This window comes from Ptychodera flava, chromosome 12 (assembly GCF_041260155.1).
Source record: "Ptychodera flava strain L36383 chromosome 12, AS_Pfla_20210202, whole genome shotgun sequence".
NCBI classification, from domain to species: Eukaryota; Metazoa; Hemichordata; class Enteropneusta; family Ptychoderidae; genus Ptychodera; species Ptychodera flava.
In genome coordinates, this window is record NC_091939.1 from 39264064 (window position 1) to 39278654 (window position 14591).

Genomic DNA, 14591 nt, shown 5'->3' on the forward strand with positions numbered 1-14591 from the left:
GCTTCCAAACATGAAAAGCACAGAAAATCTTTTTCTTTCTTACTTTTTTTTTTATCAAACTGTGAATGGCATTATGGTTCACCTTAACATTAAATCCAGAGTGGAATGAACAGGAACTCATAGACAATGCTGCAAAAGTATAGGGACAATAGCCACAGGTTTGGGAATAATGTTTTCATTCATCTTCTGAAAAATGACTCCATGTTTTCTCCTTTTCCCCAACGTGCATTAAAAAGTAATAATAGCCTTGAACAAATAATGGATGGTACACAATATAAGATACAATATAATACTCCAGATTAGAATTCACTATTTGCCAATAAAAGGCATTGTACTGACACACAGGCTATGTTGATCACATTTTAAATTCATGGCATTTTGACATGGGGAACTACATCATATGAAGCAGAACTAAAATACCGGAAAAAGATAACATACATTGAAGATTACTGGAACTTTCTGACATTTCATCACAGAATTTTAAGGTGTGTGGAACTCAAACTCACCAAGCATGTTCATGCCGTTGGACAAGACTCCATTTGGTTGTTTCTCCAATAACATTGGTGATTGTCCCTTCAACATATGAGATGTTTGTTCCATTGATACCGTATAATCCAGCTCTTTCCAAGTCCATCATGTTTGCAGCCACTGTTTAATCAAGTGATATGTTGATAGTCTTCTGAGCAAGGATGTTACACTTTCAAGTTCTGTTTTTGTCTGTTGAATTGGAAATAAAGACAAAATTAACACCTATCACAACTGAACACCGGCAAACTTGGATTCAAAGAAATACAATAGCCACCGGTGGATGTGAAGAGGAAGTATATTTTCAAAGTGTAGTATCTGTTATTTTACATTATTAGTACTCTAATTACAAGCTAGGCTGCTGTTCTGGTTTCTGTAACATCAAACAGTAAAGCTGCATGATATTGACAGCCCAATGAATAAGTATAAAGCACATTATATAAAAACAAAATACTGGTAACTTTTAGACTGTGAGGGCGCACACACTTGTGGTAATGCTGAAATACTTTGATGATGTACAATTTCTGTATGTAGTTGCAACCTACAGACAGACAGGCCCTCTGCAGAGAGGCCCTCTGCTCTAACAATTTAACTTCTTTAGGAGAAAATTACCATACTTAAGAGTTCATTAAGAGTTCAGGCTTAAAGGGTTAGACCAAACTACTCTTACATTTTAACCTCTTTTGGGAAAACTTTACCTGATTTCATAGGTCATTTGAGGTTCACAATTAGAAGGTTAAATTATTGGTGCAATTTAGTCTGAAAAATAGAAAATCAGAAATTACTGAAATGTAGGTTGAATCAAAGAGACAAGTCATTACTTTTTTAAAAAATCTTCCTGAATCAGTTATTTATGTTAGATGAGATATTGCACTGAGATAGTCAGATGACAACTCCCCCACTGACATAATTGATGATACATGGAAGCTACTACGTGATCATCACATTTACATACTATATAATATCAAGAGAGAGTAGAGCTATAATGATCAATAATTCAATGTGTGTCAAGTAACAAAGCAAAATTAATACTTTCTCACAAGAAAAAAAAAAATGACTTTATCCCTCCAACCCTCAGCGCTGTAATTTTTCCCATTAACACTTTGTTGTTTGTCAGTTTTCCAATTTTTATGAATTTTTCTGTGATTTTTTTCATAAGTTTAAACAAAATTTCCTTAACTTTTTATAGGATATCATATTTTATCAAAACTGTTGAGAAAGTCAGAAGGAAACTTGTCTGCAACTGAAATAAATTGTCTGCATTATATTTTATGAATGCTAATCCTTACCCCAACCATGACAAAATACGGATAGTTTTCGATCGGATTTGAACCCACACGGCACTTAACTTGGGCACTCAAAAGAAAAGAGAAATACTAAGGTACAATTATTTAATATACATTATGTATTTGTCTCAAGACAATTATACAGACTGAACATCATTGAATTTCACAAGTAGTCTGTGGGCCGGCCTAGCTTTTCTTGTCACTTTGTTGACATGGGTTTTCCATGATGCCTTGTAGGAGGCATCATGGGCCAGTGGCTAGAGCAGTGGACTCACGATCAAAGGATGGTGAGTTTCGAGCCCCAGCATGGCTGTGGTGTTGTGTCCTTGGGCAAGGCACTTTATTCCTCATTGCTTCTCCCCACCCAGGAGTGATGGGTACCTGGTAGGACAGAGGTTGTTATGTGTGCGTTTAGCTCTGCTGCGCTTATTGGCTGCACATGTGAGCTGTTGTCTGCTCCCCAGGGAGTTGAGTGGTATCATATTAGGTCCAGTGACCAGGGGTAATAATAATTGTAAAGCGCCTTGATCACATCTACTTGTGGATATGTGCGCTATATAAGAACCCAATATTATTATTATTATACAACTTCAATACTTGGCAATCTACCATCTCAAGTTGTACTGATTACATAATAAAGCAGTTCCCAATGTTTTACTTGGCATGCTTGCTGTATAAAAGCTGAGAAAAAATCAGGAGAATTTCTGTCTGCTCTGAAGGTGATGGCTTCTTTTTCTGTCAAGATACATTGTCCTCGGGGACAGATATTCAGACTCTCAAACTTTTACAATTCTTTTCTAATCTTCTACTTGTGGGTAACATTGGTTTGCATGTCAAGTGTTACAGACATTTCACAGACTAATGTTGTATTGCTTAAGCAAAATTTAGGCCAAGATTACCAGTACCACATGTAGTAGAAGATGAATGCAATGATAGCATTGATAAGGAACTGTACCACCTGCAAAGCGAAGTTTAAGGTCAGCTACTGGTTCTCACAGTATTTCTGGGGGTAAGCGTAGAAGCGTGCATGTGTTACCACCAATGTGTTTGATATGTAGAAGCGTGAAATGCATGTATGACAGGAAGACGGGAAAACAAATAATAGAGAAACTGATATCATGCAAAACTGGTGAAAATCTGGTAAAAGCTGCAGAATTCAGACAGGATGAGGAACTTTAGGTTCAAATCAGAGGTCAAGACTTAGTCAGCATTGAAGTAAAATATCACAAGTCATGCTACAGAAATTACACTCGTTGCCATAGAGACATGATATGAGAAGAAAGATGAAGCAGACAGTGACGTGATGTACACTCCATCATTCAAGATTCTTTGTACGAACGTCATTGAGAAAAGAATCTTTGATAGGGGTGAAGTCTTTAGAATGACAGCACTGAAGAATCTGTTTGTCAAAATCATAAGTGATACAGAACACTATGATGCATCTACCTACAGAAACACTGCATTCAAAACAAGATATGTTAAACAATATGGTGACAGGCTACAATTTATTCACCCTCACGTTCATGAATGTGAATTGGTATTTGACAAAGAAAAAGTAGTTTATCAACAAGCAAGGTATTAAATATAACACAGGAATCTGAAAGTGAAGATGAAATTGAGCAATGTGTGCAAGAGTCAATGGCAAGCCGCGGTAGTGAAGTGCATGATATTTTCCATGCTGCCATGCAGCTGCATGATGTCATTGAGAGTGCAGACTTTGTAAGCAAGTGGCCACCAAAAGCAGATTATGTCACTTTGCCGATTTGGCCGAGTGGTTCTGTCTGTTGCCTCTCCCCTAGGCGACTGGATGCTGTATGTTGTGAGTTCAAACCCGATTGAAAACTAGCCAATTTGCAGCAATGCCAAGATTCTCACCTGATGTTCAGGAGCTTACTTTTCAGAAAACTGTGTCAAAGTCTCAGATGATTCACAGAATAAACTCTTGTCAATTGGTCAAGATTTTAAGACCTGTTTTCCAAAGGAAGAAAAGCTACACCAATACATGTCGCTCTTGGAATGGCAATTTTTCATACAACAGATTCATCATCAATGTTAGAGCTGTTGAATGGTTTGAGTCACTGTACATCACATTCACAGATTTTACAACATGACACTGCATTGGCTATTCAACAGCTGCAAGGAAATGGGATTACACCAGGCTTTTATCTATATGTATTGCCTATGACTGCCATAAAGGACATTGCAGTATAAAATTCTCCTAATCACAGGACAATTAAGCCAATCTTTTGAATTCTTGATTCAGTGCCACCTGATTTGTTGGGCAAGCAGTACAGGAATACAGGTTTGGAGGATCACATAATTGAGTCTGGTGTTTTCACACAAGGCTCTGTCAATGGTGTTATGAGTAGCCATCACTACAATAGAAGTATTCTACCGGTATGTCATTAGCTGTAGCTGAAGCCATGCATCGCCTCAGATTCTCAGAGTTTCTTGACAGTTTACCAGAAGCAGAATACCTGGGAGCTCTTGACTGCCTCATCCGTATGTAAGAAAGTTTCCCAGAAGACTTCAGTGATGAAGCAAAAAGTGACCATGTAAAGATGTTATAGGCAAAGTACAAGGCACACCTTGAGGAGCGTAGCAGAAGCAATGCGAACTACTGGAATTGGTACTTAGAAATGGTACAACTACTAAGTACTCCATTTTCTCTGGGCAACACAAGAGGAAGGATGGGAGTTACATCGGTCTACGTACGTACTCAGGGATATGCTGCCTTGTTACTGTGCATATGGCAGGGTAAATTATTCCCAGGAGAAGTACAAGAATTAAGTTGTGATCACGAAGAGGTGGACACTCTTCTCCTCCTCCATACAAAACATGCTGTGAGTGCAGATGCTGACACGGTCATCATTCAAAGCCCTGGTGCAGATACAGATGTGCTCATTTTGGCCATCAGCATTATTCATTGTCTGCAAGCCAACCTGTATCAACACATAACAGGTGGAAATGGCAGAATCTTGCATGTTAACAGAATAGCAGATGGGTTAGGGGAGAAAGCTGCACAGGCCCTTGTTGGTATCCATGTATTTTCAGGCTGCGACACCGTCAGTGCTTTCAGAGGAATAAGAAGCTGGTGAAAATAATGTTGAGTGAAGAAAGCCACATTGCAACATTTCTGCAGTTGGGTATGGAGTGGGAAATCACAGATCAATTGCTGCAGCGAATTGAAAGATTTGTTTGTGAAGTGTATGACCAAAATCAATGTAACAACATCAATGATGCAAGATACTACGGTGGACGAAAACGACAATCGCCGCGCTGTGTTAAAGAAATGACCGCGCTGTGTTAAAAGCGCCGCGCTGTGTTAAAAAATGTCCGCGCTGTGTTAAAAAAAGCGCCGCGCTGTGTTAAAAGCGCCGCGCTGTGTAAAAATCGCCGCGCTCTGTTAAAAAAATGTCCGCGCTGTGTAGAAATCCCCGCGCTGTGTTAGAAAAATGTCCGCGCTGTGTGTCCAGCTCTCGCTGCATCGGGCAACACACTCTGCACAACTGTTCATCACAGTTGCAGTCATCGCAAGTCTGGATTCTTTCAAAACTGCTTTTTTTCTGGTACAAAATTAACGTCCAAATTATCCATGAAAAATAGATCCAAAACTACACTGTGCCACCTCTGAATGTCGCGACGGTCGATACCGTATACGCGTACCGCGGTACAGAATGAGATAAATCCATTTTTAGTATGCCAAAAAAGCCAGTTGTTCTCATGTAAATTTACGAAAAATATTGTTACTTTTTTCTTTTGATTTGAACTCTTGACCCATTTTCTGTGTGACTGCAGCAGGTATTTTTTGACAAGTACCGGTATTATAAGTGTTCGTGTTGCATGCGAATAAAATGTAATGTCGATATCTGTACGTAATCCCAACTTTAAAAATGCTTGGTCTCGGGAGCAGAATTTCCGACGTTCGATCTATCGGACGTTCGTTTTCGGCTTAGAGTGATGAAAATAGTCCTCCCCCACCCCTGTGCCATAACTAACGTTACTCAACTCTGGTCTAACACAGCTAGTCTGCATTGATTCTTTTGAGTCCCCCTACAACTAACTCAAGCCCTACAAGTAAGACAACAAAGACACGCAAGTTGATATAATATAATAGCAATAACCCCCTTCGCCGGGTATACACTCGATTTTGGCACAATTCGCTCCATATAGCACTCGCCTATCGGCTCGTGCTATATGTCGCGCATTGTACCAAAATTTCGTGTATACCCTCCTGCGGCGGGGGTTATCGCTTAAATGAACATGTAATCTGATGTAATTCTTGGTGTGTCCATTGAAAAACAAAATATTGTGGACAAAAATACTGAATTAAATCAGCAAATGCTGACAATTACTTGCCTTTAACATTTAATCGCTCAGTTATGTTAAAGTATGTATACCTTAGTTTGCACATGCACATCACTGACTTTATTTCAAAGTTACACAACCTTTAGTGATAAATCCAGAGATACATGAATGTATGCACATGGCATGAGGGGATTGTCCTTTAGGCCTACAATGCTGTCAGCTGGCCACTGCCTTCTCCGGTATTTTCAATCTATAATCAATCATGGCATATACTATGGTATAGTAGAGCTTAATTTTTAAGTGACAGGACTGGTGTTCAGTATGTGCGTAAATCGTGCCGGTCTTCCCAAAACAGATCCTAGCTGACACTTCAGATTATTTTAATATACTTAAATCATGGATAATGTTACCGCTTCCATTTTGTACTTTCCTATAACTTTTGGTCTTTATTTTTAATTGGTAGTCATTAAATTTTCCTGGAAAAAGTTTATGTACATCTTTTAAAATCCGATTTACTGGTTCCAGCGTGCGAAATTCACGCTAACCCGATGGCTCGAGACCAGCTATTTTCATGCTGGACCAGTAACTCCTGAAAAATGTCCTGCAGTTCCTAAAGACGCGGGCAAGTAACTTTCACTATATGAAAAGTAAGTTTACACAAACGTTTTCCCAAGCTAAATACCAGACAAAATTATTCAGAGATACGAAATTTATTCTTTCAAGAGATTTGCAAAACGTGAAATTTGCAAATAAAAACCGAACAGACTGATCGGTACTGCATCCAGGCGAAAGACCTTACCTCACCTTTTCTCGCGAGAGTAGTGGCACTATTTAATACGCTCCCCATTTGCTTTCGGTTCGTGATCTCCTTGTGGCCATAAAAGATTTATTGTTTAGCGTATGTCGAGGTAAAATGGATTTCCAGGACACCGCAACATTGCACTTTTAATATGACATCGGACATTTAGCTACTAGACAACACAATATCGAAATTATAATTGTTTGGTCATATATTATATGTGAGTTGGTGAAATCGCCAATATAGGATATTTACCCACAGTTTTAGACAAGTCCAGGCTCGTATAATTTAAGTTAGAGTCGGACTACGGCAAGACAGCGGGGCCAGATCTGTAAGGTATAGTGAAATCACAGATATACATCTAATATTTACCCGCAATCTGACAAGTATGGTATCGTCTAATATAGAAATAAGTGTCGGATATAAAGGACCAGATATGAACTGAAAATGCTCACGTATTTCATACAGTTATGTGTAAATTTGAACCTTTGCCACATGTTTGCAACTTCATTGAAAGTATTATGATCAACATAATGAACAATAATCACCGCTGATTAATTCTCAAAGGTCATGAAGTATACAAATATGTAATTAGCTGAAATAAAAATATTAAAGTTCTTTGACTGCTGTCATTTATATAGCAAGTGTAATTACCGTTGGCCAAGTCCTTCAAGCCATATATGCCGAGCTGTGAAAGCTCATTAGATATGCAAATTGTAAATTAGCTGACATGAAAATGTGAAATGACTTTCAATATTGTTTTAACCAGGTATAATCATCAATGTTGTCATGTTTTGCCAACTTTGATCAAGTAAATCCCAGTATATATCCCTAATAAGCAAAGTTCATTAAATATGTAAATTAGGAATTGACTTAAGTAAAAATGCTTAATGATTGTCAATAATGTTGTATCATGGTATCTGCAATATATGGAGCAAGTTTTGTCAACTTTGTTCGAGTCAATTCAGATATATATCCCTTATTAGGAAAGTTCATTAAACATGCAAATTAGGAATTTTCTGAAGAGAAATGATTAATGACTTTCAATAATATTGTATTACAGTGTCTGAAATGTACATAGCAAGTTACATCAATTTTGATCAAGTCAATTCAGATGAATATCCCTAACTATGAAAATTCATTTAATATGCAAATTAGGAATTGGCTGAAGTAAAAATAGCGTCAATGACACTGTAGCTCCCATCCTGGACTATTTAGTGTTTGTTCTCTGGTCAGATATTTGAACATGTGTGAAAGGGATAAAGTGCATGAAGTGAAAATACTTAAATGAAATGTACTGGAGACAGTGAAATATGTTTAATGTAATTATTCAGAATATAAAATGGAAAAAATACAGAATTAGATATATCGAATACTGTAATACGACCATTAACTCAAGTCATTTACAATGACATAGTCCCCACTTGTAATAGGAGTACTAGTCTTGATGGGGCAGGAAAATGTGGTCATTAAGAAGTATCATTGGAGTGTATATGTTGAGATCTATGGGCACATAGGTCTATGTCGTTGTTCCCAATTTGAAACACATGAGGCATGTCTAAGTTACGGTTCTAAATTGGGAAAAAAGATCAGACCTCTAGCAGTATTGGCCAGCCAAGAAATACATATGTGCATTATAAATGAGGTACAAGATGTGACATCTAAGGTCTAATATCCTATCAAATTGGAGGGTATAGAACTTGTGGTTACTGAAACATGCATATATATGTATAATCAAGGTCAAAGGTCATCAAGGTCACATGACATTTTCAAAAAAAATTATATTCCTAATTAATCCCTATATGCCAAAAAATCAGATCTCTAGCTCTATTCGCTTGCCCAGAATTAGATGTGTACATAATTGATGAGGTAAAGTGTGTGTTGTCATAAGGTCTCCTATCCTACTAAATACAAAGGACATAGCACTTGTGGTTACTTATTTATTGACATAAACATATATTTTAGGTAAAAGGCCATCGAGGTCACATGACATTTGGTCAAAAATTTCTCTCCTATAGTTATCCCTATATACCAAAAATCAGACATCCAGCTCTATTGGCTCGCTCAGAATAAGATATGCGCATAATTATTAAGGTACAGTATGTGGCGTCATAAGGTGTCCCATCATACCATACATGAAGGCTGTAGCACTTGTGGTTACCGAGTTATGGAAAAATATGTATATTTGAGGTCAAAGGTCACCGAGGTCACGTGACATTTTGTCAAAAAAATTGTATTGCTAAGTTATCCCTATATACCAAAAATCAGACCTCTAGATCTATTGGCTCGCTCAAAATTAGATATGCGCATAATTAATGAGGTACAATATGTGGCGTCATAAGGTGTTTCATCATACCATACATGAAGGCTGTAGCACTTGTGGTTACTGAGTTATGGACAAATATGTATATTTGAGGTCAAAGGTCACCGAGGTCACGTGACATTTTGTCAAAAAAATTGTATTGCTAAGTTATCCCTATATACCAAAAATCAGACCTCTAGCTCTATTGGCTCGCTCAGAATGAGATATGTGCATAATTAATGAGGTACAATATGTGGCGTTATAAGCTGTCCCATCATACCATACATGAAGGCTGTAGCACTTGTGGTTACTGAGTTATGGAAAAATATGTATATTTGAGGTCAAAGGTCACCGAGGTCACGTGACATTTTGTCAAAAAAATTGTATTGCTAAGTTATCCCTATATACCAAAAATCAGACCTCTAGCTCCATTGGCTCGCTCAAAATTAGATATGTGCATAATAATGAGGTGCAATATGTGGCGTCATAAGCTGTCCCATCATACCATACATGAAGGCTGTAGCACTTGTGGTTACTGAGTTATTGACATAAACATATATTTTAGGTAAAAGGTCATCGAGGTCACATGACATTTGGTCAAAAAATTTCTCTCCTATAGTTATCCCTATATACCAAAAATCAGACATCCAGCTCTATTGGCTCGCTCAGAATAAGATATGCGCATAATTATTAAGGTACAGTATGTGGCGTCATAAGGTGTCCCATCATACCATACATGAAGGCTGTAGCCCTTGTGGTTACCGAGTTATGGAAAAATATGTATATTTGAGGTCAAAGGTCACCGAGGTCACGTGACATTTTGTCAAAAAAATTGTATTGCTAAGTTATCCCTATATACCAAAAATCAGACCTCTAGCTCTATTGGCTCGCTCAAAATTAGATATGCACATAATTAATGAGGTGCAATATGTGGTCGTCATAAGCTGTCCCATCATACCATACATGAAGGCTGTAGCACTTGTGGTTACTGAGTTATGGACAAATATGTATATTTGAGGTCAAAGGTCACCGAGGTCACGTGACATTTTGTCAAAAAAATTGTATTGCTAAGTTATCCCTTAATACCAAAAATCAGACCTCTAGCTCTATTGGCTCGCTCAAAATTAGATATGTGCATAATTAATGAGGTACAATATGTGGCGTCATAAGCTGTCCCATCATACCATATATGAAGGGTGGTAGCACTTGTGGTTACTGAGTTATGGACAAATATGTATATTTGAGATCAAAGGTCATCAAGGTAACATGACATTTTGTCAAAATATCCGAGATATCTGCGTGAACGATGGACTCACGGATGGACTCACAGACGGACATGACCCAATCTATAAAACTCACTGGACTTCATCCGTGGGGAATAAAAATTGTGTCACTGCATCCTTTTTGCAATATGAATACGATGAGAAACTAAATTTTTATTTTTCGTGGCCTTATACATGGCAGTCAATGGAGATCTGCCTTATACATGGGAGTCTATGGACGTGTAAACTAAAAATATGCAAATTTCACCACGATTTGCCCAAATTTGGGAAGGTCACTCCTATGCACTTCCATACCAAGTTTCAAATCAATCGGACTTGTGGTTTCAGAGCAGGAGATTTTTTGACCAAAAATGGGAGAAAATTACAAAAAAATTCATGAAAAATTGCAAGTCCAAGATACTGACCCAAGATGTGCACAATCATTTCATGTCAGCCGAAAGTACTTACATGCTAATTTTTCATGTAATCTGCTCAGTGGTTATTGAGTTTTTTCAATTTTGACTGTTTTTACATTTATTCACTTAATTTGCATATTTTTGGCAATGACAACTTCATTTGAACAAAATCTCATCTACAGCCCATCATCCATGTACACACCAAATATCAAGATGAAATGTACAGCGGTTTTGGAGTTTTTGATGTTGACATACAGACATACAGACATACAGACATACATACATACAGACATTTCCCTAGCCTATAAGAATAGCTTCCATTGCCATATATACATATGGCTATGGGAGCTAAAAATGTTTTTTGACTTTCAATAATGTTATATCACAGTATCTTTGATATATATAGCAAGTTTCAATGACTAAAATCAAGTTAAATTGTGTTGCTAAGTTATCCCTATATACCAAAAATCAGACCTCTAGCTCTATTGGCTGGCTCAGAATTAGATATGTGCATAATTAATTAGGTACAGGATGTGATGTCATAAGGTCTCCCATCATACCAAATATGAAGGGTGTAGCACTTGTGGTTACTTAGTTATGGCCATATATGTATATTTGAGGTCAAAGGTCATCGGGGTCACATGACATTTTGTCAAAAAAATTGTATTGCTAAGTTATCCCTATATACCAAAAATCAGACCTCTAGCTCTATTGGCTGGCTCAGAATTAGATATGCGCATAATTAATGAGGTACAGGATGTGATGTCATAAGGTCTCCCATCATACCAAATATGAAGGGTGTAGCACTTGTGGTTACTTAGTTATGGCCATATATGTATATTTGAGGTCAAAGGTCATCAAGGTCACATGACATTTTGTCAAAAAAATGGTATTGCTAAGTTATTCCTATATACCAAAAATCAGACCTCTAGCTCTATTGGCTGGCTCAGAATTAGATATGCGCATAATTAATGAGGTACAGGATGTGGTGTCATAAGGTCTCCCATCATACCAAATATGAAGGGTGTAGCACTTGGGGTTACTTAGTTATGGCCATATATGTATATTTGAGGTCAAAGGTCATCAAGGTCACATGACATTTTGTCAAAAAAATGGTATTGCTAAGTTATCCCTATATACCAAAAATCAGACCTCTAGCTCTATTGGCTGGCTCAGAATTAGACATGCGCATAATTAATGAGGTACAGGATGTGGTGTCATAAGGTCTCCCATCATACCAAATATGAAGGGTGTAGCACTTGTGGTTACTGAGTTATGGACATATACTCATATTTAAGGTCAAAGGTCATCGAGATCACATGACATTTTGTCAAAAAATTTGTATTGCTAAGTTATCCCTATATACTTATTTTCACTTTGTTTAGTGTGATTAGATATTATTTTAGCTGAAAAAAGGGTCCAGGGAAAGTAAGGAAAATCCAGTATTCCACAGTGTAACAATTGGCTGAAATATAAAATTTCTTTCAGTCTCTAGAATCCGAAACCGAATCCGAAACTGAATCCGAAACCGAATCCGAAACCGAGTCTAATTTCAGCATCGTCTAGCCAGAGTGTAACGTGGGGATAGCGCCCTCAAACCACAGATACCGGCTTCCCATAGACTACCATGTATCAGAAAAATTAAAACTGTGATAACTTCATTAATATGCAAGCCACGCCCACCAAAACCTTTTCAGTTCTAGCCATTTGAATTCTGAAGATGTCTACCAAATTTGACTGAAATACGTTCAGCCGTTTTTGAGATAATGGGGATACAGACACACGGACACACACACAGACACACACACACACACACACACAGACAGACATGGCTAAACCATATGCTCACGTGTGTGAACACGTGAGCAAAAAATGAGGGCAACTCCACACATCGGCTCTACCAAGTTTGTTTAATATTACGATATGGTGAATAAAATGATCATTTCATTTATTTTGTGTGGAATACATGGCGAGACACCGGTGAATCGACAGTGTCTAAACTTCGAAACTAGAAAGTAAATGTCCGATATTTAAACATTGTGCAAAATTGCGCCTTCATTGTAATTTGAACTTGATGGCCATTTGCCTTGGTCGCCTGTATAAAAGATTAAATTTTTGTGATTCGTCTTTTAACGCGGGTTTCGACATTTTTTCTCTTCATCACTAGCCCAAACTTTTTGTATTCCCTTTCTTAGATTTGATGATAGTCATCTTCCCTCAAAGAGGAGAGAAGCCAGAATCATTTTTGAAAGAGTCAACTATTGTAGGACTGGATTTGCGTGTGATCCTGTGTTTAGTGCCAAACATTATCCATCCCTGATCGGAGTTCTGGACGCTTACATATTGGGACATATTTCAACTTCAAGCCGAGCTTGTGCTCGTTTTCTCAATGTTAGAAATATTTGTTGTGAAAGCTGTTTTAAGAAATACAAACGTTTATGTGTTTGTGTTTAACCTTTCACTGCATGATTTCACATGTTTTTGGCACTGAGATCAGATGCCCAAACTTTTGGTTTGATAGTCATCATCATTTGCTTCCCTTTCAATAAATTAAAAGGCACAAAAAAGTTTGATGTTAGGATGTTGAAGTGGCGTGTTTTTATTTTTTTTAATAAAATGTTCTTGGCCCCCTGAGAGCGGTTTAGGGCCAGTGATTTTTTAAAGTTGCTGGCACGCTTGGCCAGTGGAGATTTTGCGTGAGTTTCACACGTGAGATGTTCATGTGTAGATGCTTCAACATGCAGGTCAATGTCACACAGTGTGTTGATTTGAGAATAGCTCAGCCAAAATCATTTCAGATTGCTTGCTGTTAGCACTTTGGTTTCCAAGCATCCCAAGAAATTTGCTGTTTTATATGAACTTGTTAAAGGTGCAGGTTTTTTATCAACTTTATCTCTGAGCAAATTGAAGAATGCAAAGGAGAATGCACAACATTCACATAATTAGACAATGTCAACAACCACCAATGCAACAACCAGGGATTTAAGACTGTCCCTTTTAGAGGAAGTTTTTGAATGGAAAAAGTCCCTCCCCCTTTTACCTCTTCCTGAAATACAATACATATATTTATAGAGATTTTTCTAACACAGCGCGGCAATTTTTACACAGCGCGGACATTTTTCTAACACAGCGCGGCGATATTTACACAGCGCGGACATTTTTTAACACAGCGCGGCGATTTTAACACAGCGCGGACATTTTTCTAACACAGCGCGGCGATTTTTTACACAGCGCGGACATTTTTTTAACACAGCGCGGCGATTTTTACACAGCGCGGACATTTTTTTAACACAGCGCGGCGATTTTTACACAGCGCGGCGCTTTTAACACAGCGCGGCGCTTTTTTTAACACAGCGCGGACATTTTTTTAACACAGCGCGGTGCTTTTAACACAGCGCGGCGCTTTTTTTAACACAGCGCGGTCATCTTTTTAACACAGTGCGGCGATTGTCGTTTTCGTCCACCGTAAGATACAGCTGCTTTTGACTTGGCCTGAATGAATAATGAGGCGTGAACCTTGTGTTTTATAATACCAACTTTTTTCTCATTAAAATTGCGATGACTGTGATAAATATAAACACCCTCATGGTAGATAAACGTTTGTAGAAGAGTGAAGACAGGAGAGGGAGATACACTGAGTTCCTTCCCTCCGTCCAAACAAGAACAGCTTGGTACAACATACAAAATGTGTAC

The 14591-nt window shown here is 37.9% G+C and overlaps 1 protein-coding gene across 1 annotated transcript in view; it reads right to left on the reverse strand.

Annotated features, from left to right (window-relative positions):
* LOC139145852 (excitatory amino acid transporter 2-like) overlaps positions 1 to 14591 on the reverse strand; it is a 40144-nt gene that overhangs the window by 11311 nt on the left and 14242 nt on the right. Inside the window, exon 3 of the mRNA XM_070717267.1 lies at positions 507 to 717. The gene's annotated coding sequence lies outside the window, so the exon portion shown is untranslated. The remainder of the gene's footprint in view (positions 1 to 506; positions 718 to 14591) is intronic.